We start from the raw sequence: 27752 nt of genomic DNA, 5'->3' as shown, positions 1-27752 counted from the left end.
CCTGGGCCACAGTTCCTCATTCCTCAAATAGGGCTGATAATGTCACCATTATTATTACCACTTCTGCTAATGCAGCAAGAATTCCTTTTAGTTCTGTTCAGCAAATATCTTCTCATGCCCTGTTATGCCCTAGGCCCCTGTGCCGGGTCCCAGAGAGAAAGAGACAAATAGGTCAAAGCCATGTGTGTGAGGATCTAGTAGTCAAGTGGGCTGGATAGGTCGGTGATCGTACAAATTACCAAAGCCTGTGATGAATACAAGGAAGGCGCGCTGGCGAGGGAGCTCCAGGAAGTCTTCCTGGAGAAGGTGAAATCTCAGTTGGCTTTCGAAGGATGAATAAGAGTTTGCCAGACTCATCTTCCTTTAAAGTCAATGGAGATAGTTTGTGGAATCAGGAGTCCCAAATGGGAAGTCTGTTGTGTATACCAGCCAGAGCTTTTCTTTCATCTTAGCCTCATGGACCCCGACACCCATTATCCACGCAATCTCCCTCTTTCCTCCCGGACAACCCTCGGAGGGCAGGCTGGTGAATCAGACCAGCGTTAGAAGGAGAGGAACCCACATCACAGCAGTTGGGAAAGAATGGGAGGTCCCTGGCCCGCAGAGAACACCTGGAGACATGGGCACCCTGACTAGCACCTGTCCCGGGGAGCATCCCACATCTCAAAACTCTGAGGCCTCCCTCTGCCTCCCAGCCGAGTAGGCATGTAGATCCCAACTTCTGTTCTCCTCCAGGAAGCCAGAGCAGACACTGCCATCCACACGAAGATTCTGTCTCTGCCTGAATGTCCTGGCTTATTCTTTTCCTGCCCACCCAAATTCTATATGTCTCCTTTTCTGGGAAGCCATCGTAGCCCACCGGTCCCCACATAGTGGTCCCCCCTGCACTTCCAATGGTACCCTGAGTTGCCACATCATCACCCTGTATTCTGGGGTCTACCTCCCATGAAGTTGTGAACCCTCTATAGGCAGGTACTGTGTCTAAGTTACTCTCTGGATCCCCAGCTTCTGGCCCAGGGCCCGGGTCAGAGGACCTCGCTCAGTAAATGTTTGCTCAATTGAATTGAACTGAACTGAACTGAACTGGGCCCAGAATTCCTGACTCTTTCCAGTCAATGTTTTTGTTTTCCGGTCTTGGCAGGAAGCAGAGGGTACATGCTAAGAGGTAATTGAAGAGCATGTAATAAACAGATTATTTAGATGTCTGGATGGAGTTAGAGGAAATAAAGACAACGAAGCACCCAGGGAGGAGCTGCTGTGAGAAGCTGTTACCCCCCAGGCCTGTGGGGGCACAGGAAGGAAGCTGGTACAGGACTTGGGGAGAGCTGCAGGCAGCAAAGGGGCTGCCCATCAGGAGCTCTGGGTGTAGCCAGCACTGCCAAACCACAGCTTGGCCAGGGGCCCCGGGACATCAATGCCCACCCTGGTGCAGGCCACAGAAGGCAGCCTGACTGGGCACAGACTCGAGCGAGGAAAAGCCAAGCACAGATCTGGATGGAGAAATAGGGAATATCTAGCACAAGCAGTTTTTCTCAAAATACGGCCCCCATTGCAACAGCATCAGAAACCCTTCGGGAGCTTGTTTCAAAAGCCGATTCCTAGGCTCCAGCCCAGACCTACTAAATCAACACATCTATCCGTGGGGACTGAGGATCTGTACTTTCAGAAAACTCCTCAAGGTAACTATGGAAATCACCTGGGGATCTCTGGAAGGTATGGAATTATAAGAATTCTGAATGTCATTAATTCATAACTTGAACCTACAGGATCAGGTTGTGGTATGGGGTCTGATGAGGTTGGTTTTCCATCTACTGCTTCCAAAGCACCAGGGGACTTCATTCAGTCATTCATTCATTCATCTGCATTACTGAGCATGTGCTAACGTCTGGGCCCTATAGAGGGTTCTGGCTGCACAAAGGTAAAAAAGGATGGTCCCCACGTGAATATGCTAGGATAACCTCTTACATCCCATGTAGGGATTCTTCTAGGACTTCAAAAGTCATTCCGACCATGTGCAGATGATTCTTCTGTGTGCCTGCAAGCACCAGCTCTGGGCAGGTAAAGTAACAAGCTAAACCCATGGTTTCAACAACCATCATACTTTATGACGCCCAAATACTTATTTCTCCTGAGTGTGGGTGTTTGGCTGCCTATGAAACATACATTTAGAGGCTCCTGAAGCCCCCCGCCAATCTACATGACCCTATGGGAACTCATCTTCCATCCCCCCCACCCCCCAAGTCTCCCAACCTCAATGAGAGGTCTCATCATCCAGCCTGTGTTTAAGCAACAACCTAGGAGCCATCTCAACACTGCTCCCTCCAAGTGCCAGATATCAGGCACTTGGTCCATCCACTCAACCTCCTAACTCTCCCATTCTCTCACTCTCTAGGTTTCTAGCAACACTTCAGATCATCTAAATTTTCCCGCTGTATTACTGTAATGACCTAACAAGCTCCCTTGTTCCTTCTCAAGCCACTATTGTCAGAGGGATCTTTTAAAAATGCAAAATCTAAGCATATCACTCCCCTGCTTAAAATCTCCAGTGCTCCCCAGTGTCCTCAGGGCCTAGTCCGGCCTCCTCACTGTAGCACACAAGGCTCTTCACACCTGGCCAGGTCTGAGTTTCTACCTCATTTCCCACCACTTCCCACACCCTGCCCACCCCGCACACCCTCATCATAGATTTTAAGTTCATGCACTTGCTCCACCTTCTTCCCAGAATGTTCTCCCGCTTTTCTACCTGGTCAGTTCCTCCTTGTCAATCAAAACTCCAGTGTCATCTTATCCTTGAAGTCTTTTCTGAGCCACCAAGCTGGATTAGTCTGTACTCCTTTAGTATCTTGTTCTCATTTCTCTGGTAGATTTTATATCTCACCACGTTGGAATAGTCTATTTATCTCTTCTATTAATCTGTGATCTCTACAAGGACAAGATCAGCCATGCCTAATTTGCCTGTATATTTCAGGGCCTAACAGAATGTCTTCCTTTTACCAATTGTGGGGGAGGGAGGTTGGATTAGACAGATAAACTGAATTAACAATGGCCTCTTACATGGAAAAAGATCTCCTGAAAGAGGACCTAGAGCAGACTGCTTCATTAAATTCACTAATTTTGCCCAGAGTTTCATCTGGTTTCACAACTAGTGGAGTATACCACGCACTACACCAGGTTCTGTGTCAATATCTCTTCCCTCAGGGACCTGTGATAGTAGAGGGGACATCATCTTCCTTAGGCTCATTCAGGTTGCAAGGAAAAGACATACTCAGTTTCTTAGGTGCTGATGTAAATGGCTAGATTAAAATATTCCTTACATGGAAGGGTTTCCTGTACAGAAGTAAGGAAGTATGAGAGCCCCCCCCTTCCATCAGCAGCAACCCAGTTCCTTTGGAGCAGCACCCCCAATACAGGGACATCAAGAAGATCTCAGGGAGGATAGACTCAACCAGCTGTTGCCCCAATAATGCTAACTTACAAACCACCTCCAAACCCCAGCATCTTAAAACAACCACCATTCCTTCACAGTTTGGTTCTACTTTATATTTTTCTCTTTCTTCTGGGACCAGCAATCTACCTGGGGCAGCCTTTTTATGGCAGAAGAAGTGCAAGAAGGATAAGCTTAACCATGCAAACACATTTCAAGCCTCTAATTGTGTAACATCTGCTAACATCACATTGGCCAAAACAAGTCACATGGCCAAGCCCAGAGTTGAGCAGGGAGAAGTCCATCTACTTCTTGTGTAAGGAACTTCAAGGTTACATGGCAAAAAGCATGGATGGAGGGAGGAGGGAAGAATTGGGGCCAACACAATCTACACTATCTTGTTTTTCAGACTAGAGGTCATCTTAAAAGCAGACATCAGTGACTCCATTTTTTTGTCTCTTCACATATAAGCTCCATAAAATCAAAGACTTCATGCTATCCCCAGAACCTAGAATAGAGCATGGCATATAGCTGGTGCTAATCAATATTTGATGAACAAATGAATGCTTCTTGCTTCCTTCTCCTTACATTCTCCCTTCCCAGGAGATGCCGTCTGATCAGATAGATTTGTTACCATCAAATTCCCTGCAAACTAAGGAGTTTAGACTTTTCCAGTACGTAGGCCAGGGCGAAACATTGTATATTTTCAAGCAGAGGAGTAACTTGTTCAAATCTGTGCTTTATCAAGATGAACCCGTTATCAGTATTCCAAGAATAAAGTGAGAGGAAGCTGGGACTCCAATTGGGAGGCTATCTGTAAGAAAAATACGGAGTTCCTGCGACAGAAAGCAAAGCTTGGGAAGGATGGGAGAAATATGGGGGTAGAATAGAGAGAACAAGTCATTTTCTTGAATGGCAAGAGAGAGCAAGTGCTTGGAGCTTGGAGCCCAGTGGACAAGGAATAGGCTTGTAGGCTGGAGCTGATCTGTTAGTTTGGAACTTGTTGGATGTGAAGTGCTTCTGAGACATCCAGCTGGATGTAGCTAGGAGAAACCAACAATTCAGAACTGGCCTTCAGAAGAGATTTCTCATTAATACCTTAATTTTTCATTTATATCAAATACTACATTTATATATAATACCCACTTAGGCAAACTCTCCTAAACCTCCTGTATACCCCCACCAGTTAAAGATCAGGCAAGCAGCTTGTTGCAAGTTGTTTGGTTTTCATAAGTCTCTGCACGGAGGCGTGAAGAGCAAAGGACAACAGCAGGAAATCAGAGTCCAAGAGACACAATTGGCCACAGCCAGGCATGAGCACTTTTCTTTCCCTAGAAGTTAAGACCCCACCAAGGACAGCCCTGGACTTTCATGCAATCAACAACTATTTACTATTCCCTTCTCTGTGCCAGGCACTGTGCTCAGGGCCAGAGACACAGAGATGAGTAAGGAAAAGTGATCTAGGTAAGAGCAACCAAGTGATACAGGATCTTGGACAAATGTTCAGTGGGGGTTCGAGACAGAGGCTGGTCAATTCTGACTACAGGGTGGAAGATAGTAACAGACATCAAAGGTTCAGGAAAGGTTCAGGTGGATGGGCATGGACAATAAAGAACATTCCAGAAGTAGTGCCCAGCGTGAGCCAGGGCTTGTGACAGAGGTGAGCCAGCATGCTGCATTAGTGTTTCAGAAGGGCTGGCATGTGGGGGCAGGGGGTGTGGAGGAGAGGGGTCAGGAGAGACCAAGATGCTGCGGGGCTCAGATGACACATGGCTTTGAACACCACGTGAAGGAATTCAAAGTGCAACCAGGGTTTCCTGTCCCTGACACTTCACATCAGGATCCCAAAGGTCTGGCTCTCCCTTTGTTAAGAGAACAAGCTAACTCATAATGAATCTGATTGCTTATCTAAAAGTCGATAAAAATACTTTAATCCCTTGCATGACATGTTTATGATTAAAGGCTTACAAATCACATGCACGGAGCGCTCAGTTTCAAAGTGCCGTCATGCACCTCACCTCATTTTAGTCCTCACGGCACTTGAGAGGCAGGTGTTACCAACATCTGATTGATAGATGAGACATTTAGGCTTAGAGTCCCTAATAAATACTTCTCACAGTCATCATGAAAACTTTTTTTTTTTTAACCCATAAAGATTAGTGTGAGAATATCTAACTGAGGGGGTGTGTGTTCTCTGTTCTCAGGAATGAGAAAAGTGTGTTCAGGGGCCAAATGACTTTCGGAGAATTGTGTTGGTTGGGCCAGCGGTTTCCAAATACCCTTAAGCTGTGGACCAGCTGCATCACATTGACCCAGGAGTTTCTTAATAATACAACATAAGTTTTCACTTTCAGCGATTTTCAGATTTGGTAGGTCAGGAGTGAGGACCAGAAACTAATATCATGAACGAGCTCCCCAGGTGATTCTGATGCACAGACAGCTAGAAAATTGATCAGTTGGCTTCTTTTGGTTGCAGATAACTTGAGGCCCTGATGATGAAAGTGTGTCCCAGAGGCCACCTGCCATGGCTTCACTCAAGTGGCTTAATAATGATGTAGTCTCCTGGACCCAACCCAGACCTACCAAATCAGAGTCTCCAGAGGTGGGGCCATGGAATCTATTTTTTATTTTATTTTATTTTATTTTTTATTTTAAGAGAGAGAGCTGGGGAGGCGGGGAGCGGAGAGAGAGGGAGAGAGAGACTCTTAAGCAGGTTCCATGCCCAGCATGGAGCCCGACAGAGGGCTCCATCTCACAACCCTAAAGTCATGACCTGATCAGGAGTCAGACACCTAACCGACTGCACCACCCAGGCGTCCCTGGAAACTATATTTTAAACAAGCTCCCAAGACCTGCTTGTTAACTTACTTAACACATATCTCCTAAGGTCTTGCTATGTGACACTGTCTCGTGGGGGTGTAATGGTGAACAAGACCCACAGCATCCCTCTCCTAAAGACACTTGTATTTTGGCTCGGCCTTTTGAATGCTAGGGTTTGGTAACAACACATACTTTAAAATAATGCAGGTTGCTGTAAGACTATAAGGATCAATAGAGAAGATGGAAGCCTCGAAGAACCCCAGAATAGACACTCCACTGGGCCCAGGCGAGCCAGGAAGAAATGCAGTTTGGAAATGGAAGGATGCAAGGTGGACCTTAGCAACAGGACCCCCTGTTGTGGTTGTCCCAGTCATCCAGTGCTGGTCACAAACCACTTCCAAGACAATGGCTCAAAACGACCATTTTTGTTTTTAATACCTCATCATTCAATGTGTTGGCTAAATGGTTCTTTTACTGGTCTTCTCTGGGTTCAGCTGAGACAAGCCTGCCATGGCTGGGCATTTCTCCTATCTCTTCTCCGTCCCGGGCTTCTACAAGGCGTCGTAGTCTCAGGGTTCTGAGAGGGGCAGTCCTCATACGCAAGTGTCTATTAAACGTCTGCCTGAGTCCTGTTTCCTGATGCCCCATCGACCAAAGCAAGCCACTCTGGCTGAGCCTCAGTGTGGGAGGGCACTGCACAGGGGTGTGGACACCAGGAAGTCAGTTTTGTGCAAGTAATCTGTGTAACATTCAACCACAGTTACTCTGGCTGTCTCTTGATCTTGGGCTTTTTTTGTGTGTCTTCACATTTTTTCCCGCTGTGTCCTCCAGTTGAAATTCCTCCGTGAAGGAATCCAACTGATCTTACTAAGCACTTCCATGGCTCATGGGCTTCCTAACTCTAGGACTCAGAAGGACTCCCAGAAGGGCTGGTATAAAGGAGATGAGGTGACCATGGGTATCAGAGGTACCACAGTTAAACCTCCCACGGAAGAGTCATGAAATTCCTGTGGTCACTGCTACAGTCACCTGGATATAAAAATATCTTCCCATACGATTATCTGGGAGCAAAATTTTGTGTTTGTATCGGTTACCTAGATTTTTAAAAAATGTTTCCTTATTTTTGAAGTGCTATGCATCTGTTCTAGAAGATTTGAAAAATATGAAGAAAATCACCAGTTGTTATAAACTGAATGTGTCCCCCAAAATGTCTTTGTTGAAACCTAATCCCTAATGCATTTGGAGGTGGGGCCTGGGGCAGGTGATTAGCTCATGAGCGTGGAGCCCTCATGAATGGGATCGGTGGCCTTATAAAAGAGACCCCAGAGAGTTCTCTCACCCCATTCCATCACATGAGAACCAGGTGAGAAGACAGCTGTCTTTAAACCTTGGAAGCACATCCTCACCTGACACTGAATCTACCAACGCCTTGATCTTGGAATTCCCAGCCTCCAGAACTGTAAGAAATAAATGTTTGTTGTTTATAGGCCATCTAGTGTATGGTATTTTGTTATAGCAGGTGAACAAACTAAGACACTGGTCATATCATTATCTAGAAATAATTATTCTTAACATTTTACTATACTTTCTTCTGGACTTTCTATGTTCATAAACGTGTTTTTCTTTACAAAGTTATGCTATGAATACAGCTTTTATCTTATTCTCTTTATCTAAACTATATCACTAGCATTTTCCCAGGTCATTTCAAACTCTTTGTAAAATAATTCTAAGAGACGATAATCTGTGGGACATAGAGTTATATATTCATTCAGTCCCTTATTTCATCTTTTTTAGCAATTATCAACAGTGCTACAATAATCCATTTCTGCTCATAAGGCTTTATCTGCATTTACATTTTTCTTTTGAGTAGATCGGGTCCATATTTTTTCCTTATATAGCACGGTTTTCAAGATTCCTTCAGTGTTTCTCAATAAATAGCGAAAGAGATCTTTTTCCTCCTGAATGGGACGGACACTCTCCTCCACTCCATATGCCAAGGCTGGCTTTTGCAGAATAGGCCCACTTCCTCTTACTCTACAGTCCTTGTCTATCCTCATTTCCGTGTGGGTGCACAGGATAGCCAGGCTGGGTTGGCTTTTCGATGACTTCACCAGAACCAGAGACAGAGCTGTACATGTTCCCACGGTCACCTCTTTATCCAAACCATGGAAAATTGACTTTATTTTTTTCATAACTGGCACAGGCTATGTTTAGGTCAGGAACCCAACATTAACTACAAAGACTGACCTCAACCCAGGGAACTTGAGAAGAAACTAGATAACACTGTTGGGAAATTGTTCTCTCATGTGAATTGGCATTTGAAATATGTACTAGTATTATGTACACTTTTTTATGCCAATGAACCAAGTGTAATGGAAAATAATATGCTGGCCTTAGTAAGTCAAGGGACTTGGACTGACTGAAACATATCAATAAGGCAATCCAATTTCAACCAATTTTGTCACTCATCACACTCTTATTAGGTGCCAGATTCTATCTAGGTTCCCAGCATAAAAAGAAATGATATGAGTTCACAGTGAGGGCAGCAGGCTTGCTCAATTGTATATGACGTGTTAAGTGTAAATCTAGCGGAATCTAAGTGCAGAAGGAGGGGCTCCTGGGTCTGCCTATGCAGTCAGAGAAAGCTGGTTACTCAGACTGTGTAAGACTGAGAGAGAAATGAGGACTGCCCTCAATGCTTTGGACCCTATAATGTAAAGATAAAATATTGTCATGGGTGCTGACAAAATTGGGGCAGCTTCCCAAGGTTGAGACTGTACATGATTCTAGATTACAATGAAATTGAAACCACAAGACATCAAGAAGGTTTTAGCCCCCCTCTATTCCCCGGTAATTTTTATGATGGATTTTATTCACCCTGCCGTTCCTGGTCCTCCTGCCTAAAGATGAAGGTCACAGGCCCCAGAGCTGGTTTGGAATTAGCTCAGTCAGCAACACAGGTAGACAACAAAGGGGTGTGGCCTTGACCTATAGACCTTCCTCCAGCACAACTATGTGACTCCCAGATCTAGAGAGGCAGGGGCAATGTCCTAATTCCTTTAATTGTTTCACACAGAAATTGAGAGTGCATAGTGACACCTAATCACAGATTAATTATACCTTATTTGGGACACCACTGCTCATGTTTCTCCCTTAGCTTATCTCCTATATTTTCTTATACTCCCTATGTATCTACATCTGTCTGTATCTCTTTTCTGTCTGTTGGTCAATTAATTATTAAGCTCGCAAGCAGAATTCCAGAAAGAACTCCAGAAGGACTTTAGATATAACCGAACTTCTTGCTCCCTGCAGAAAGCTAGGCAATTTTTTGAGAAGAGGCTTACGGCCCTTTGCACACCCTGCTCAGAAATAATAGTCACAGCCTACATGGCGTCATGGCATCATGACCCGATTCAGGGGATTTTTCCAAGAGCCTTCCAAAAGGGGCATGTACATTAATAACTACATGGGAGTCAGTATGCAATGAGAAGCATGAAAGAACAGACCAAATCCACAGGGGTGAGGGGATTAGACTGCTCATAACCAGTTGGGATAATCTAGGAAGAAGTAGCTTGTCAGATGGGCTTTAAAGGATGGGTAGGATTTCAAAGGCAGCGATGGTCGAATGATCTGTTTTAGGAGGTTGACGTGGGTCACCTTCATTCTTCAAGAGGAAGCAAGAAAGAGATTTGTGCCAGTGGTTGGGCTGCATGACCGCGGATGGGCAAGGTGGCAGCAACGAAGACCAAACTGAGAGAAGCCCAAGAAGACAAAGAAATGGACAGAGGGTAATGTTTTCTGATATAATAGCTGGAGAACTTCACCCTGGAACACGGAATGTTGGATGAAGAACAGTATCTAGGTAGACCTTGGTGGCTGCCACATGAAGTCGGTCCCTGATCACTGCTCAGGCATGTTGGCAGAAAATCTTATGACTCTCATCAACCCATACCCTGTATGCGGAGACGGCTTAGAAACTCTGACGCCCCTGGCCGAACACAGATTCCTTACACTTCACATGTGACTCGTGTTTATGGAGGCATCGTTGGACAGTCTGTTTGAACTTCAATGCAGTGACTGTGTCACTGCATGGAAAAAATGAGAGCAACATCCTAGCAGGACGCCGGGGCGCAGTTGAGGAAATCCTGTGGTATGTCATCCACGCAATACTAGAAGGTCACCAGAGCACTGGGCAGGATGAACGGTGGCCCCTGTTCTTGAAATGTCACCAGGGATTGGAAGCACGGTTTTCTTTTGGGCCCAGATCAGGTTTCCAGTGTCTCAAGAATGGAATGGTCAGCCAAGCTAGAACAGATTTCAGATGATTGTCTTTCCATGGGGCTGTGACTTCCAGTCAAGGTGTGGGTAGCTGAAGTCCTCCGTCTGACTTCCCAGCCATTTTCTTACCAGCTGTGTCAGGAAAGCACCACTCTTGATCTCGAGATCACTGAAGTGATTTTTCTTACTCCTTTACCCTCATCTGAAGCTCTCTTTCTATTCCATCCTTCAGTCACATGCATTGCCAGTAGAAGTAAGAGCCCTTGACCTACGACTGTTTCTTTCAAGCAAGCTACACCGTGTTTGTGCCCTGGTCATAGTTACAGCCTTGAATTGTTAATAACCTGGGCTTTGTACTTGGTCAGTAAAATTTAGAGGGAGCCAAAATGTAAAACAAGGTAGTTTTTTTTTTTAAAAATGATGCATACAGCATTATGCTTTTTCCCCACAAAGAATGTACTTTTAAATAGGTTATACATCACATGGTACATAAGTCAGAAGGTACAAAAGGGTTTATGGCAAAAGGTAAACACTCATCCCTCCCCTGCCCCCACTTATCCAATTCTTCTTCAGGAGGTAATGACCTTCTCAGTTTCAGGTTTGTGTGTACTCTACACACTCCAATGTGTTTATTTTAGTGTCTACTTCTCTTAGCAAACATCACCACCACTGTGACTATCCCCATTACCACCTCCTCTCCAATCACATGGTTAGCTTCCTCCTGGCCCCAGGAGAGCACAGTCAGATGGATGGAGTCCGAGATCCAAGGTCAAGAACAGAAAGCTGAAAGCCTGATAATGATCTACTAGGGGTCCCTATTTGCCTGCAGGGGATGGCCTCTATCTCCTGTCCCCTCCCCTTCTACCCCTTTAAATGGTTAAGAAGCTGATGCTGTGTCCCTTGGCCCCATCGATCTAAGCATCAATGATACCTACAAGACCATGATTATCTCTTGGTAAAATTTCCCATCCTCTTAGTTTATCAGACTAGGTTCTTAGAGTACATATGTTGGAGGCTACAGGGCAGAAGTTATAAAACTTCAGCGTACATAAGATTCTTTTAAGATTTTATTTCTTTCTTTGAGAGAGAGAGATCAAGTGCACGTATGGCTGGAGGGGCAGAGGGAGAGGGAGAAGCAGGCTCCCCGCTGAGCAGGGAGCTGGGCTGGATCCCAGGACCCTGAGATCATGACCTGCGCAGAAGGCAGATGCTTAACTGACTGAGCCACCCAGGCACCCCTTTATAGTTAATTATAAAATGCAGGTTCTTGGGGTCTGCAAGCAGAACCAGAAGGTCTGAGCTGAGGCCAAAAATCTGCTTTTACAAAAGGACTCCTTCTCTCAAGGTGATCTTGTTATGTGGTTCCTGGATCAAAGTTTTACAAATGCTGCTTTCAGTCTTTTCCCTGACTCTTTGCCCTAGAATCTTCTATTAGGGTGTTTCTTGAATATGTCCTTTATGGTTGCTGGTTTTCCAAAGCCATGACCTCTGTATGACTATTCTACATTGCCTGGGTATTTTTCTCTCTCTCCTTCTATTGTTGGACATATGAACCTTAAAGGTGTGGTTGGGAGACCTGACAAACCCATTCTCCCTGGGTTTTGTAAGATGACACCACCCATTGCTTAAATACCATCAGACACAGTTTAGGATACCAGCTCTCATTCCCTGCATTTCCCATCATTTCTCTTTGTTTCTAAAGCCACAACATTCTGCTGAGTTTCCAGAACAGGATCTCAAAATCCCTAGACTTACCTTTCCATTTCTTGTGTAGCAGCAAATCCATGTGGTGGTCTGTGGGCCTATTATGCTCCCTCTGGTCCTCTGGCATATCTATAGTGTGTGCACCAGGAAATTGTTTTTCCAACTCAGGTCTGTGTATCCCTAAGGGTTCACTCAACTGTTCTTGAAGGTCTGAGACCCCTCTGAGAGCACTCATTATGTTATTTTTGCATTTACATAATATTAAAAATGTATGCATACTCTGGATCCTATGGCTGACTCCCTTATAACAGACGCCTGCTACGTGATTTCAGTTCCCTTATTTCAATCTGTGCTTACCATCAGGTTGCATCTAGTAACCATCTGCAGGGATAGCATTTAGCTTTGGAGTGTGTTGAGAAGCACATTTGACAGCCATTACGTTGGCTTGGCTTCTGTCTAGCTCACACTGAAAGGCTGAGTCCTTCCTGGGACCAACAGAGGAGGGCCCTCAAGTTCTTGACCCGGTAACTCTTTGGCATCACACAGCTCCACCAAGCTCCTTATTCTAGATATGCTTTCTTAAGGGCCTTTGTACTGGCTGTTCCGTCTACCCAGATTCTTCCCCCAGATATCGACATGAGTAACTCCCTCATCTTCTTCAGGTGTCCTTAAGTATTTGCTTAAGTGACTAAATTTTTCAGCCCTATTTAAAACTGCAACTCCCCACCCACCTCACCTCTAGTACCCTTTCTATGAGCCTTACCCCTGGGCTCTTAACATATAACATAATTCAGTTGTTTATAATGCTTATTGTTCATTGTCTGGTTTGCCCGGGTAGAAGGCCCTCATGCCCATGAGAGCAGAAATTGTTTCTTTTGTGCACTTATGTCTCCCAAGCACTTAGAGCAGTTCCCAACACATAGTAGGTGCTTAACAAATACGTGATGAATGAATGAATGAATCCACAACACCGCTCTCGTACCCATGCTAAGTTTGTTCCTCAGTTTTACAGACAAAACTCCTTTGGCAGTGATAATTTGCGATGGAAAAACATTTTTCTTTTTTTTAAGATTTTATTAATTTATTTGTCAGAGAGAGAACGCTCGCGTACAAGCAGGGGGAGCAGCAGGCAGAGGGAGAAGGAGGCTTCCCGCTGAGCAAGGAGCCTGATGCGGGGCTCGATCTCAGGACCCTGGGATCATGACCTGAGTCAAAGGCAGAGGCTTAACCAGCTGAACCACCCAGGTGTCCTTTTTTGTTTTTTTAAGAAGAAAAACATTTTTCAATGGATAAAACTTTAGGCTACAAATGTGTTTCTCCAAGTGAGATCCGTGAAGTCCAGGAGTCCTAAGAACACAGGCTGCGGGGATGAATAGGGTCGCAAGTCAAATGAACACCCCTCTACAGGCTCCCAACTAGACCCCTGGTCAGTTCCTCCCCTCCCTCCCTCCTGGGCCAGGAGCAGACATTCTGCCATCATCTGTCCATGCTGGACAGGGCAGAGTGGGCTTCACTCTCTGTGAAAGGAACCTCTCCCATTTGTGTATGATTCCAGAATAACTGTTTTCCCTCTGTACATCATTTTGTTTGGCTTGCCAGCTTTTAAAGTTTGTTTCACTTTTCCTGATAATGAAGGAAACACACCATAAAATAAGATTTAGGGAACTATAAAGACACAGCAAAGAAATAGATGCCCAAAGACTTGAGGTTCTCCAGATTTATAAAAAAATACCTTCCATATCTTGTTTCTCTGCTTGTAAATGCAATGCTCAGATAGAGTCGCCATTAATATTTTGGTGCAGTTCTTTCTATTCTTTTTTCTATGTGTATATATTAAGTTGAAATACAGGAAGTTGCCAATGTTCAACCATTACTGACCCACGAAATGGCAGTTTTATATGGTTTAACTTCATAATTCAGAGTGGAAGCCATACTACGTATATAATTTTACATCGTATTTTCACTTGTCATTATAACAGCACCATTTGTCCATATATTTGCTGATGCTTTGGGCCCTTCAGGAGCTTGCATTAACAGTACAAATAATTGATGAGCATTAGCATCTCAGCTGGGAACCCTGCCCTGTAAATCACTGAAACAGTCCACGTGGTGCCCAGACTTCCTGAGTCTTGATGTGAATGACAATCCTCAGTGATTCTTCCAGGAAACTCTTCCTATAAATGCCCCCAGCCAATTGCCTGTGTATGGTGCTGGGCACCAGATTTTCAGTGCGAACGGCAGCTTCTGGGAATATGCTAATAACTGTACCCAGTTGCGCATCTCTCATTCCTCTGTACAAATCTGGCCCATTACAAGTGATGATATTGGGTTTGTGGCATACTTTCCTCTCCTACAAAATGACCCTCTTTGGCTTTTTGTGTTTCTTGTTGTTTGGTGATTTCTGGGCCAGGAACAGTCTACCAGCACTATTAGAAGAGAGACTGGGGTTTTGGGGGTTTTTGTTTGTTTCTGGTTTTGCTTATCAACAGTAGGAGGGCTGCTATTAGGGCCTTGGCTTTCTCTTGGCAAACATCATCAGGACAATCGGCCCTGTATCTTTTCATCACAGCAAAGTTCTGAGGAGTCCATGGACCAGGTGGTTCCATTATGTTGTGACTGTGACTCCAAAATGATTATCCAGGGAGAATCATCTATGTCTGGACTGGCCTCATCATCTGAGACTTGGGATAGCCTTACCCCTGATGAGGCCTCTGCTTGCTCTCGATTTGGCTGGGTTCAACCACACAGACTAAGAAGACTATGTGTCCATCCAAAAGCTTCACTTCCATAAAGTTTGGGAGCTTATGATACAAGATCAACTGTCATTGCTCATAATAACATCATGTCACTCCAGGTGCAACAGCTGAAAAGGATGGACTTTAACATTTTGGCTCCCGCAATAAAATAGTAACAGGAGACCAGAACATTTAAAGGCAATCTGCAGCCTACAAACACATCAAAGGGTAGAGAAAATGAGGCAAAAAAAGACACAAAATGAAATGATATGTGGTTTCTCTTCTGATCAATACAAGGCAAGCTACTACACAGAGAGGCAGTATTATAAAACCTAATACCCTGGCTTTGAGGTCAGACCAACTGTGTTCAGTCTTGACCCTATCTCTTACTAGCTGTGAATGACTCCTAGATTGTTTCCTCTTATGTAAAACTGAGCTAGAGACACCCAGTCACTGTCCAGATTAAAGACACAATATGTGTAAAATTCAAGCATACTTGAGCTTGATAATAGTAATTATTGTTATTATTATGATTAGACTTTCACAAAACTTCACAAATTTTTAATTTGGTCTTTCAATGTTTATTATTGCAAACACAACAGTGTGACAGTAATAGATAAACTTTGCTTTGGTTTTTTGGGGGTTTTTTTAGTAATAAACTTAAAAAGAGAAACCAACCACACTATCCCCCCAAATTAAACTATTTACATTTTCCCTTATTTCCTTCTAGTCTGGGTGAATGTGTAGACTTAATCTTTATGCAGTGTTTTTGTGTTTCTGGCTCCCCTCCCCCTTAACATTGTATTGTTAGTTTCCCCCTGTTGCAGTATGGTCTAGCTTAGTATAAACTAGTTATTATTCAACAAACACACCATAACCTAACTAATCATTCCACTATTTGTGGACGTTCATTTGTTTCCAGTTTGGGGAATATTCTTTCCTTTTGTTCCTGCTTCTGTTATGGTGATCGAATTGCACGATTTTAAAAAGATTTAGGTCTTTTTCCCTTAGATGTACAGATATTTTTGAGCTCGAATTTAAGAACACTGTTTAAGCTCATGACTGATGCATGTGGGGAAAGAAAAGATACTTTCAGCCTAGTTTGTGGTAGAAGGCAAATTGAGACAACTCCAAGAACTCACATGTCCATTAACTTACATTTCCTCATATTAGCACTTGGCAAACTGGTTTGCAGATGACAGATAACTGAGGCAGGCACTCACGAAATGGGTCTTTAAAGTGGATTAAACATGTTCACGTCTTTTATTTCATTCAGTCCCCACATTCTGCCCAGAGCCAAGTGATGGGTATTCGTGTTATCGAAAACACAGAGAGGGTAGGGTGCTTGGCGCAGATCGCACAACAGAGAGGGCAGAGAACGGCCTTCGCGGACTCTGGATCCCCAGCTTTCTTACTAAGCTTTGAAAAACAAACAAACAAACAAAAGCCCCCCAGACCCTCCAGGAGGCGTCGGGAACAAAGCGGGGGGCTGAGCGTCCCGCGAGGCTCTGCGGGGGGCATCGCCAACCCCACCAAGAGACTCCTCCTCCCGGGCACTCGGGCCCCGCCCGGCTCCGAGCATGCCCAGTGAACTCCCCGTCCGGCTCAGTGGGGCTGGACCAGCGGCCAGGTTTTGCGAGCGACCAAAGGGCGGGGCAGGGCTCGGGGCGGGTCCTATTCCTGGGACTCCTTGACTCCGTCGGAATTCCCCCCGACGCGACGCTCAGGCGGCGCCCGCTGCAGTGGCGCTACCCGGGGACGTGCAACTCGGGGACAAGGACCCAAGTGAGGCACCAGGTGCTGCCGGCGGCCACCAAATGGCCCTGGGCAGGCCGGCCCCCTGGACCTCGGGCATCTTAGTCCAGACCGGACGGTTCCAAACATAAGTCCATCCCTCCATTCACATATTCATTCAACAAATAGTATTTGAGCACTTACTGTGTGGCATGTGCTGCCATACAGGAGCTGGGACACTGCAGCGAAGACAGGCAGGGCTGGCTATACAGCTCCAGCAATTCCCTAGGGGAATACACAAGAAGCAAATGAGAGGAAAAGTCACTTGCCGACCTCGTCTCCCACTACGCTGTGCTTGCCAAACCCAAACGAGTGTTGCACCTTAGTGTCTTTGCACAAGCTTTTCCCTCTGCGGGGCTGAGTCGCCACCTTCTCAATGTCACTCTCACCGGCTGATCAGCCCACCTCATTGAAAACTGTACTCCCTAGACCGTCGTCTCCTTACCCTGTCCTTGTTCGTTTTTATGACTTATAACCTTTTATATAATATATAGCTTGCTTATTTACATGTTTATTGTCTGTTGCCTGCCTCTTTCCCCAAACTCCACCAGGGGACAGGATTTTTGCCTATTTGTTCACCACGCCTGAAGAACCAAAGTAGATGATCAATAATTACTTGTTGAATGAATTAATGGATAGTGATACACGTGAAGGAAATAAAATGAGGACATGGAGAATGTCCAGGAACAGGGTGTTAATGTAGTAAGGTGCTGAGGCAAGGCCTCTCAGATGAGGACATAGGTACGAGAATGAGAAGGTGCCAGCCACGTGAAAAACTGGGCAAAGAAGTCTCACAGAGCAGGAGGGGAGGGAAAGGCATGTGCAAATGTCCTGAGGCTGGCCAAGTTCAGAGTTTGGTGGACAGAAAGGTGCTGTCAGTTGAGCCACGTGGAAGAGGACAGCAAGAGCACAGATGGGGGGGTAATGGCGGGTAAGAAATTTGGGGAAGAAGGTTTAAGCCGGTAAGCTTACTAGTGGAACGGGATGCGCACTGGACTGAAAGTCGGCAGGACCCCAGCTGGGCAAGACTCGTCCTCATTTCAAAGATTTGTTGAACGCGGTCTGCTTGACATTCCCAAGCATAAAATCACTGAGGGCTCGGCACACAGTAGGTACCCAATAAATGGCATGGAACGAAAACCTGCGTGCCCGCGCAAGGGTACTGGGGGCTGCCAGGAGCTCGGCAGCAGAGCCCCAGTGGCCCTGCGCTGCGCGTCCAAGCGCGCCAGACCGGGGCGGAGCAGGGGCGCCCCGCAGGGCGGCCCGGGCGCCCGCCCCCCGCCCGGCGCGCGGGCCCGTCGCGGCCAGCCCGGCCGGCGGGAGCCGCCCGCGGGCGGCACTGGGCATGCTCAGACGGCGGCCAGGTCGCGCCGCGAGCGAGCTTCCGCGCCGCCCGCTCGCGCGACCTACCTGGGCGCCCCGCGCCCCCGGATGCTGCAGGTACGGGCGGGCGCGACCCCAGCGGGCCGAGGCAGGGCGCGGGGCTACCGGGGGCCGGGGGCGCGCTCGGCGCCGCCCCGCCCCCACCCGTCCCTGAGCGCGCGGCGAGCGCGCGGGCGGGCTGGTGGACGCCGCGGCCCCGGGGTCCCGACGCCACGTCGGGGCGGGGAGGGGGAGTCCGGGCCGCGCTCACCTGGCGGGGCCGCGGCGGGAGGGAGCAAGCGGGGCAGGGTGAGGCTCAGTCCCGGGCGAGCGGCCGGGACGCGGTTGCGGCGGCGGGGCGTGGGCGTGCGCTCTGACCCCGGCAGGGGTGGACGTGGCCGGCGACCCCGGAGGGCCCAGCGCCGCGGCGACCCCAGCCCGGGGCGCCGAGGGGGCACACAGCCCGCGGGGGAGCCAGCCAAGCGCGGCGGCCAGACCTTCTCGGCTCCCAGGGCGAATCCGCCTCTCGGCTTTCAAAGATGGCATTTCCTGGGCCTGGCATGAACTCCAGCGCCAATAAATCCTCCCTGTTCCGCGGGCGATATGGGATGATTTATCAGGTACCTGCGGTGGGACAGCTGCAGTGGGGTAGTGTATGTGAGAACGCCCAGCCCCCCGGAAATTCCCATTTTCAGCAGCCTAAACTTATTGAGAAGTTGCCGTTGCCTTAAAAATTCATGGGAAGTTGAGACAACTTGACACCTGGGTTTTCCGAGCTGGTGGAAAGAGCTTGTGACTTGGAAACTGGAGACCTCCGTTCAAGTTGGGCTCCCCCTGGCCAGCTGGTGACCTTGGGCGAGTTGTTTAACCTCTCTGATCTTCAGTTTCCTCCCCTGCAAACAGCCGGTAGTAATGCCCACTTCACTCAGTGGGGTTGGGTGGATTAAGTGGGATAAATTATGTGGAGGTGTTTGGCTCCGTGCCCAACACTAAGCAAGGGAGCAGTTGACGTGATGTGAATTTAATTCGTTTAGAGACCCTCGTGGCTCCCATTTGACCAGGAAATTAGAATTACGAAAGCATCTTTAGGGCCTAGTGGCGGGGTGACAGACCCTGTCTTTGTGCCCTGGAGAACTGCAGAAGTCAAGGGCTTTGGAAAAACAATTTAGCTGAATTGTAATCGGAGAACATCTAGTTAAAAGCAGTTTTATACATTCAGAAACTCCAGAAGTTGGCAGTTCAGCTTTACTTACAAAAGAGCTGTTTTGCAAGATGATCCATCTTGCAAATGTTTAAAGAGATGATGGAAGTACAGCCTGGTTAAAAGGATTTCTGTTGGAAAAAGCTCCCCTACCCAACTTTCCTGATTGTTTAGATCAGGGTTTCTTAATGTCAGCACTGTTAACATTTGGGGTTGGATCATTTTTTGTTGTGGGGCCTGTCCAAAGCATTGCAACACATTTAGCAGCATCCCGGCTCTTACCCAGTAGATTGCAGTAGCAGTCCTTCTCCCTCAGTTGTGCCAACCCAAAATGCCCTCCCTGCAACCCTGACAAGTGTCCCTTGGGGGGCAAAATATCTCTTCACCCCCTTTAGAGCCACCCTGCTTTCTGTCATTAGCCTACCTGAGTTGTTCAAGAATTCCACCTTATGTTTAACCTTCGTATAGCCTTATAGAACTGTGCAGAGTGCATCCACATGCATCAACTTACTTAATTTTTACAACTCTCCGGTGAGACCCGTGTTATTCCCATTTTACAAATGAGAGAATTGAGGCCTTGAACAGCCGATCATACTGTATTGACCTAGGTGGGATAGAACTCAGGTCTTCTGCTTCCTTGGGCAGGTCTTTTTCTTCTAAATCAAGCTGCCCTTTATTGTATGGAGACTTTGAAATAGATGACTTTCCTGGCGATTAAATCAACATGTAAAGGAGACTGGAAGCTGGAAACCTTTCTGAGATTGACTAGTTGAAAATTAACAACGATAAGCTATTATCTGACAGAGAGTAGGTCGTTCTAGTTAAATATTCTAGTTTATAGTGAGCTCCTACAAATCCCACATACACTTAATGGAATACCAATTTGCAGAGAATCAGAGTAGAATAAAACATGCCTAATAATCTGTATTGATCCTGAGTTGTCTCTGGTGACTTGCCATCTCCTAAAACTGGACTCTTATACGCGAATTAGGCATTAGCTGAGGAATGTAAAAGGTCAAGTTACTGAAGGCATTTTCCAAGTGGCTTTCTGTTCATCAGGCATTTATTGAGCTGCTTCTGTATATCAGATGTAGTGCTGGGTGGGGATGCTGAGTAGACCAGTGCGTCCCAGCAAACCCAGGGAGCCTGGGGGAACTTCCCGGCCAGGAGGGGGCAGGTCCTCAGGGACAGCTGAGAGCAGGAGAAAGAATCTAAATTAACACAGAATCAAATTCAGAATACCTCACTGCTTCACCACTCCTGTTTTGGACCTCTTCTTTCACATTTTTTCATAGAGAAGAATCCTGGCAGCTTTTATCCTTAGGCCAGTGGCAGGAACCTGGTCAGAGACAAATCTTACCCCTGAAAGAAGTTGATGTTCCCAGCTGGGAATGGACCTTAGGGGATTGGGGCCAACTCCTTGATTGTTGGCTGTGAACGGGGAGAGTTCACATACATTGTTTAGTTTCAGGGCTGTTCTTTCTCACTCTTGCAGAAATTGAGCTAGCAAAGGTAGTCTGGGGCCAGGAGCAGGAGGGAAGAACTGTGACCTTCTGAACCTTTGGTCCAGGCACAGGAGGAATTCTGTTTTCCAGGATGCACATAACCCACCCACAGGGCTCAGCTTTGGGGATTGGAGGGAGCAAGAAGGCCTGGCCCCCTACCTCCCTGCTGAACCCTCAGGATTTGTGGTAGGTTGGGAGGGGACCTGCGATTTTGACTGTAATCCCGGTACTCAGCTTTCTTCCACCAGACAGCAGTGGTTCCTGGAAAGCAGGGCCAATCCCTCTTCATCTGTTCCCAGGTCTGTTGCAGGGTCTGGAATGCCTAAGGCACTCTGCACTTACCCTGGCCTTGACCTGCTGGTGGAGGCAGGGCAGCCTGCTGGTGTTGCTTCCCAAGCTTGGGCTCTTCTTACCAACTCTATTAGAGATGGGCCAGGATCTGGTCAGCGTCCACGCTGCTCGGGTCTCATAGGTGTCTCCTTTCATCCACCTGAAGGGGGATGAAAGGGAATGCTTTGGTAGGCCCCTGGCTAAAATCTGATCTAGTTCATGGGTTCCCAGACCTGGAGATCTTGCAGCTATGTAGCTTCAGGTTATGTGTGCACCTGAAGCTACTTTTGGCCTCCAGGTGAAGACCAGCTGAGAGCACAGATTTCACAGCAAATTCAAACACTTTTTGAGCTGTGTGTCAGGCCCTAGGGTTACAGAGGTGAAAGACCCTTATCTTGGAAGGATGCATGGTGGAATTGGGAAGACAATGACGTGTGTGTGTGTGTGTGTGCGTGCACATACACACATGCTCTGTATCTACTTATCTGTCTCACAGTTACTTTAAAAGAGGCTAAAGCCAGATGCAAGAGAGACTAGTGGAGGCAGCCGTTCATTCTGGTGGAGATCGAGGAACACCATAAGGAATAGTCGGCATTTGAATTCAGCCTTAAAGGGAGAAAAAGATGGTATTTGGGGGGCTGACAGAACAGCAGGTGCTAAGACCCAGAGCCCATGTGTATATCGGGAGTGATGACTCCTCCCCAGGTCCAGCCTCCTGTTGTCAGGGTACTCCCTCATGTCTGTAAGGGGCCCCAGCTTCACTCAAGCCAGGGGTAAGTGCCCATTCTCCTTGTTCTCCCCCAGACAGAACTGATGCCTGTGGGTTCTCTTCGAGGCGTGATCCCCTTCTGCCAGGGATGCCTTTGGTTGTCATTAGGAAACACTGTTATGGCACTTACTGGCTGCCAGGCACTGTTCTGAGTGCTTTCTAAATATTAACTCATTCACCTAAAACTTGGAGCAACCCTCTGGCCGTGCTTCCTACCTGGGTACTGGCAGCTTGCGGGGTAGGTGGGGGCAGAGCTCTTCTAGCCAGTCTGTGTTCCTCTGTGGGTGATGCTCTGATCATGGGACGGCTTCTCCTGGCTGTGGTTTATGCCAGTGCGCCAGGAAACAGCCGAGTTGGAGTTGGGATGGAGTACCGGCTGCTGTGACCCTCTTTCCATCAGGGGGCCAGCAAGGTTCCGGTGACTACATTTTCTGAACCCAAGACTGGGATCTGTTGTCGGAGAAAGAATGTTTGTGCTGCTGCTTCGTGTAAGAGGAGGGCCTGGGAGGTGTTATTTGGATACTGAGAGAGTGGAATTTTTGAGACAGTTTGATGCTTTATGTGGAAAGTTAGGACAGAGAATTTGAAATGGGGATAGTCCTGGAAAATTCAGGTCCCATGATTTACCGTCAGGATACACAAGGTTTTATTAAATATTTAAGTGATGTGTAGTTTGGAGTGGATTTTCGGTACTGAGCCCCTTGGTGCCTCAAAAGGGTATAAATAGTACTGTCTAGTCCCAGAATCTTGTAAATCTCTACCAGCCCCACATTACTGATAGGGTGAAAAAAACTGAGGCTCAGAGATGGAGTGACCACCCGAAAGGCACATTGCTCATAAGCAGACGTGAGAGCCAAGATGCGAACCCAAGTCTTTTTCCTGGACAAGCCATTTAAGTGTAAAATGAGGATAATAATGGAACCTGTTTCCTCTAAATGGACTATTTTAAAGGAGCTAATGAATGAAAACCCACCAGGACAGAACTTGGCACAGCAAAGGGTCCCCTCCCTTTGTGGTCAGGCCCTTGACCCTCCAGACAAATGTTTTGTTTAGTGTTCAATGCCAAGAGTCACTGTGGGTGAGTAATGGCCCGCTCCGAGGCCCACTACAGGGCCTCGCTCTCAGAGCTAAAGGGACATTCCAAGGGGCAGGATCCAGGACCAGAAAGGGGCCGCGGCCAGCTGGATGCTGTGGGATGAAAGGCACTGGACTGACTTTGGGAGTGGAGTGTGAAAACCTGACCCCCAGCACCTTGCTTCCCTAAGGTTGAGTCAGCCTCAGTCTAGACCCGGGGTGCTTGTGAGCGAAGCAGCGACCAGCTCCATCAGCCATCCCTTGACCCTAACCACCAGCGGGCCTGGAAAGAGGATGTGACAGTCGGAGCCCGCTTTGCTCCTGCCAGCCCCCTCCCCCGGTCTGGTTATCAAATTCATACATGGCTGCTGTAGAAAATTACAGTGTCAGGGAACAGAAGAATCCTCCGTGATGCTCCTCCGGGACGCCACAGTCATGAGCACCTGCTGCAGTGGACCTCACATGCCTTCTCACCTGCCTGTTCTCTGCACTCAGGGGGTCTTTCAGAAACACCTCCTGTTGTTTGGAGAATAAAGGACGAGACTGATTTTGGTGTCTCCCTGGGCCCCCGGTGTGCATGCTTTGGTCCCTCACCTGCCACAGGGACTGTCAGAGCCTGGAGCCTTGCTCCTACCCACCCCCCCAGTTAACTCCTGCTTTGGGTGTTAGCTCATGGCTGCACATGATTTAGGTAAAACTGCCTGTTGTAAACGGTCATGCTTCTGGATTTCTCTCCTTTGACGGCGCTTTCACGGTTGCAATTTTGCAGTTAGTGTAATTGTTTGTGTTAGTACCTGTCTTCCCAGCGACACGGGGAGCTCTCTGAAGTCAGGGTCAGTCTGGCTTTCTTTTCAAAAAAAAAAAGGAAAAAAAAACACCAAAAACCTTTCTCTGAGACTTATTTTTTTTCCTTTAATTTTTTATTTTGACCTGATTCAGACTTACAGCAAGGTTCTCAGAATAGAACAAAGAACTCTCATATACCCCTCACCTAGATTCCGCAAATGTTACCATTTTATCACATTTATTTTATTCTGCTCTTTATGTATATATATTTTCTCTTGAGTCATTTGAGGGTTATTTATAGATTCTTCCTTTCCCTCAAAATACTTCAGTGTATTTCCTAAAGGCAATGACATTCTTCCATATGACTACAGCACAATTTTTAGAATCAAGAAATCATTACTGAAACAATACTATAATCTATAGATCTTACTCAGGTTTTTGCCAGTTGTCTCGATTGTCCTTTTGTAGCAAAAAAAACCCCAGACCGTGCATTTCATAAGGTCATCCTTTCTCTTTAATCTCCTTTAAACTGGAACCGTTACTCAGCCTTTCTTTGCCCTTTATGACCTTGACATTTTTGGAAAGCACAGGCCCATTATTGTATAGAAATTTCCTTCCATTTGAGTCTGTTTTAACTCACCATTGTGTCCCCAGTTCCACTGGAACATCAAATGCACTCAGTAAATATTTATTGAGTGGAGAGACTATAAGATGGAAGGAGGAAGAAGGGAAAAGCAGGTTTTCTGGTTTCCCCCACAGCCACTCCTTTCCTTGCTGAAGGATCTTGTTAGTTGCAGTCATACTGTCTATAGGTTTGAGTCCTGTATTTTTATAACAAAGCTTTTCCCAGAAAAGGCTTCATCAGGGGCTGGCGAGCCTGCTGTCCCTGAAGGTATACAAGCAGACACCGGGCGATGGCTTGGCAGGGGTGCTGGAGAGGAGAATGGAGCATTTGAGGAGGGGCGAGACTCAGCCTAGAGGTCCCTCCTAGTGCTCTTTCTCTATCTGCGACTCTGCAGGCTTAGGGACCCAAGAATAAAGCGATGAGAATTCATCTCCTAAACCAGAACATTTTGAGATAAGAGTGAGGCTATTAGTAATTGCATCTCATGAACTAGCTTCAACTGGGACTGCCCTAGGCAAATCAGGAAGTATGGTCACCCTACCCAAATGTGACTTTGAGTTGGAGATCAGCCTGGAAAACCCTCTAGCACTAGGAATCCTCTGCCTGGAAATAGACAGAACTAACCTTGGCACTACCTGTCCAGCCCCTGTTCATGGCTCTAGTACCTGTGGTGGGTCACACCTCGCTTGCCCGTGCCCAGTCTGCTCCTGCTATACCAGCCTTGTTTTGGCCCTCCCCTGCACCTTCCTGCTGGAGGGACTGCTATGAGAGCCTGGGACGTCATTTACATACCTTGGCTGGATGGAGGAGGAAGGACGGGGTCTATGATAGATGCACAAGGGGGACCAGCAAGCCAGCTGTGTTTTCCACTGATAAACTCTAACGGAATTTAAGAGCCAGGGTGCATAAGTGAGGTGGGACAGGAGACCAGAAGCTCCCTAGACCTTACCTTTTTTCCCCTGGTGCTCACACTTCCACTGTCCTTCCTGCACAAACACCCACATCCCTCTCCCAGCCCTAGTTCTGAGATCAGAACCAAGTGACTGGCCTTTGGCAGAGGCATGGAAGCAGGTGGCACTGCAGACCCAGGCACGAGAGGATAAGCACTGGATGACCAGGAGGTGTAGACAGGGAGTTGGATGTAGAGAAACCAGGCAGGAAACCAGCATCTAAGGATTCTAGTAACAAGGTCAATACAAGGCCACTTATCAGGAAGCCTAGACTTGCAGTGCTGTGTCCCCAGATACTTGGATCAGAGCGGGCAGGCACGGGGGTCTGTATGGTACAGTTCTTTTAACTCATTTTCTGCCTAGCGAAAAATAAAGCCCCCCCTTCCTGGATTAAAAAGTGTCATAGGATAAAAATGTGAAGGTTTGGCGATATTTTCTGGGTCATCCCAGTCATGTGGACTTCATGAACACAGGCCAGTGACCTATAGTGTTTTTATAACTCTAGGCATTGGTTGCTTTCATGGCAAAGCCAGTTAGTGAGGGAGTGTTCTCATTCTTCGAATGCAAGATACTAGCACTTACTGAACTTTGGAAAGGTTTCTGGTGAACTGTGATATGATGTCTTACCAGTGCAAGATATTCTTTCTCCCCTGCCAAGGCACAGCTATGTAAAAACAGTCTGAGGTCACGATTTTTATAGGACAGAAGGAGTCACAGGGTGTCAGAACTGGAAGAGACCTCAGAAGAAATGTTTCCGGCTCCCTGTTTTTATAGATGGGTAAACTGAGGCCCTGAAAGGTCTGTGGCGGGCTCCATGGCACACGTAACCAGTTGCAGAGCAGGGACTAGTACCCGCAGTTTCCACCCCCCAGATATTAGGTGTGTCTTCTAGATCTCATCTAAGGAAGTTGATGAGATGGACTGCATCTTTCTCTTGTTAACAGAATGTTTGTTCACTACAGAAATACGTTGTATTGGCTTTGAAACCGGTTATGCATTTCTGGCTCTTTTATGTGGAAGTTGCTAGGCTGATTTTCTTTTTCTCTTTTCATATGGAAAATGATATGTATCTTCCACTGAATTTCTGTGGTATATACTAGTGTTCCTCAGATTTTATCACATCAGAATCACCTGTTCAAACATGGGCTGCTGGGCCCCACCCCCAGAGTTTCTGATTCAGTGGGTCTGAATCAGACTCAGGTGAGGCCTGCAAACTTGCATTTCTAACAAGGCCCCAGGTGCTGCCACTGTCCCCGAGACTTGGGACCTTCCTTCGAGAACCGCTACCTCAGGCTCCACGGTAGTTTCAGACAAGTGCTCTGCGCTTTGCAGCCCTCATACAGTATTTGTCATTTTGTGACCGGTTTATTTCACTTGGCATAATGTCCCCAAGTTCAGCCATGTTGGAGCAGTGTCAGAATTTCTTTCCTTTTCAGGGAGGAGTAATGTTCCGTTAAACGTGTGTGCACCACACTTTGTTTATCGTGCATCTGTGAGTGGACACTTAAATTGCTTCCACCTTTTGACTTGCAGGTAGTGCTGCTGTGAACATGGGTGTACAGAAAGACATCACTTTGACTGATTGGGACTTGCAACACCACAGGCAGGGTGTTTAAGTATTTGTAGAGCAGTCCTGACTTTATCTACCCCAGCATCACCCACCAACACTGACCCTTCGGCCAACACTGACCTCGCCATGATGGTCAGAGACTGCTCGCTCATCAAGACCACGTGGCCGGTTCTCATGTCTCAGCCCACTGGGTCTGGATTGCCCCTCCCTCATATCAGGGCTTCTATGATGTGGCTCCACAGCCCCCTCCTCCCCCCATGGCTCATCTTTTTTCCTTTATCCTTTGTTCTTATCATTTTGCAGGCTTTCCTGGGTAGACTCACCTGATGCCATTGTCAGGGGATTCACAGGGCCTGATCATCTCTGGGTGGTTTGGGTCATATGTTTATCACATCTGAACATCTCCGTGAGTGTCCCCGGGTCCCTCCTCTGTACCTTCTTCCTTAAAGCCCTCTCCGTAAGTAACAAGTCTTCCAGCTTAGAAACCCAGGGTCACCCTTCACACACCCGCACACCTGCACTGGACAGATCCTGCCCCATCATACCTCCTTCAGCCTGCCCTTCCTTTCCACCCCTCCCCCCACCAATCCCACTCCTGCTAAAACTGGGTTCGTCTCTGTGCTTCTCCCATTTGCCTCTACTTTTGCTTCCTACCTCCCCCCCGCCCATCACCGGCCCCTCACATCTATACCTCCTTCATACTGCTGCCAAAAAAATGTTCCCTACAAAAGCACCTACGATCACCCTGTTCTCCATGGATTCCATCTGGCCTTGCTTCTCCCTGTCTCTGACCCCAACCCCATAAGCCATATGCTCTAAGCCAGG

The 27752-nt window shown here is 47.1% G+C and overlaps 1 protein-coding gene across 1 annotated transcript in view; it reads left to right on the top strand.

Annotated features, from left to right (window-relative positions):
- Positions 1-18100: 18100 nt before the first annotated feature.
- PTPN3 (protein tyrosine phosphatase non-receptor type 3) overlaps positions 18101-27752 on the top strand; it is a 104209-nt gene continuing 94557 nt past the window's right edge. The window contains exon 1 of the mRNA XM_088018730.1: positions 18101-18195. The gene's annotated coding sequence lies outside the window, so the exon portion shown is untranslated. The remainder of the gene's footprint in view (positions 18196-27752) is intronic.

The sequence above is a fragment of the Eumetopias jubatus genome, unplaced genomic scaffold, assembly GCF_037043125.1.
Source record: "Eumetopias jubatus isolate StellerSeaLion01/CBP00866 unplaced genomic scaffold, mEumJub1_p1.0 scaffold_15, whole genome shotgun sequence".
NCBI classification, from domain to species: Eukaryota; Metazoa; Chordata; class Mammalia; order Carnivora; family Otariidae; genus Eumetopias; species Eumetopias jubatus.
The sequence above is the reverse complement of the archived record's forward strand: the minus strand, read 5'-3'. Positions and strand labels throughout refer to the sequence as shown.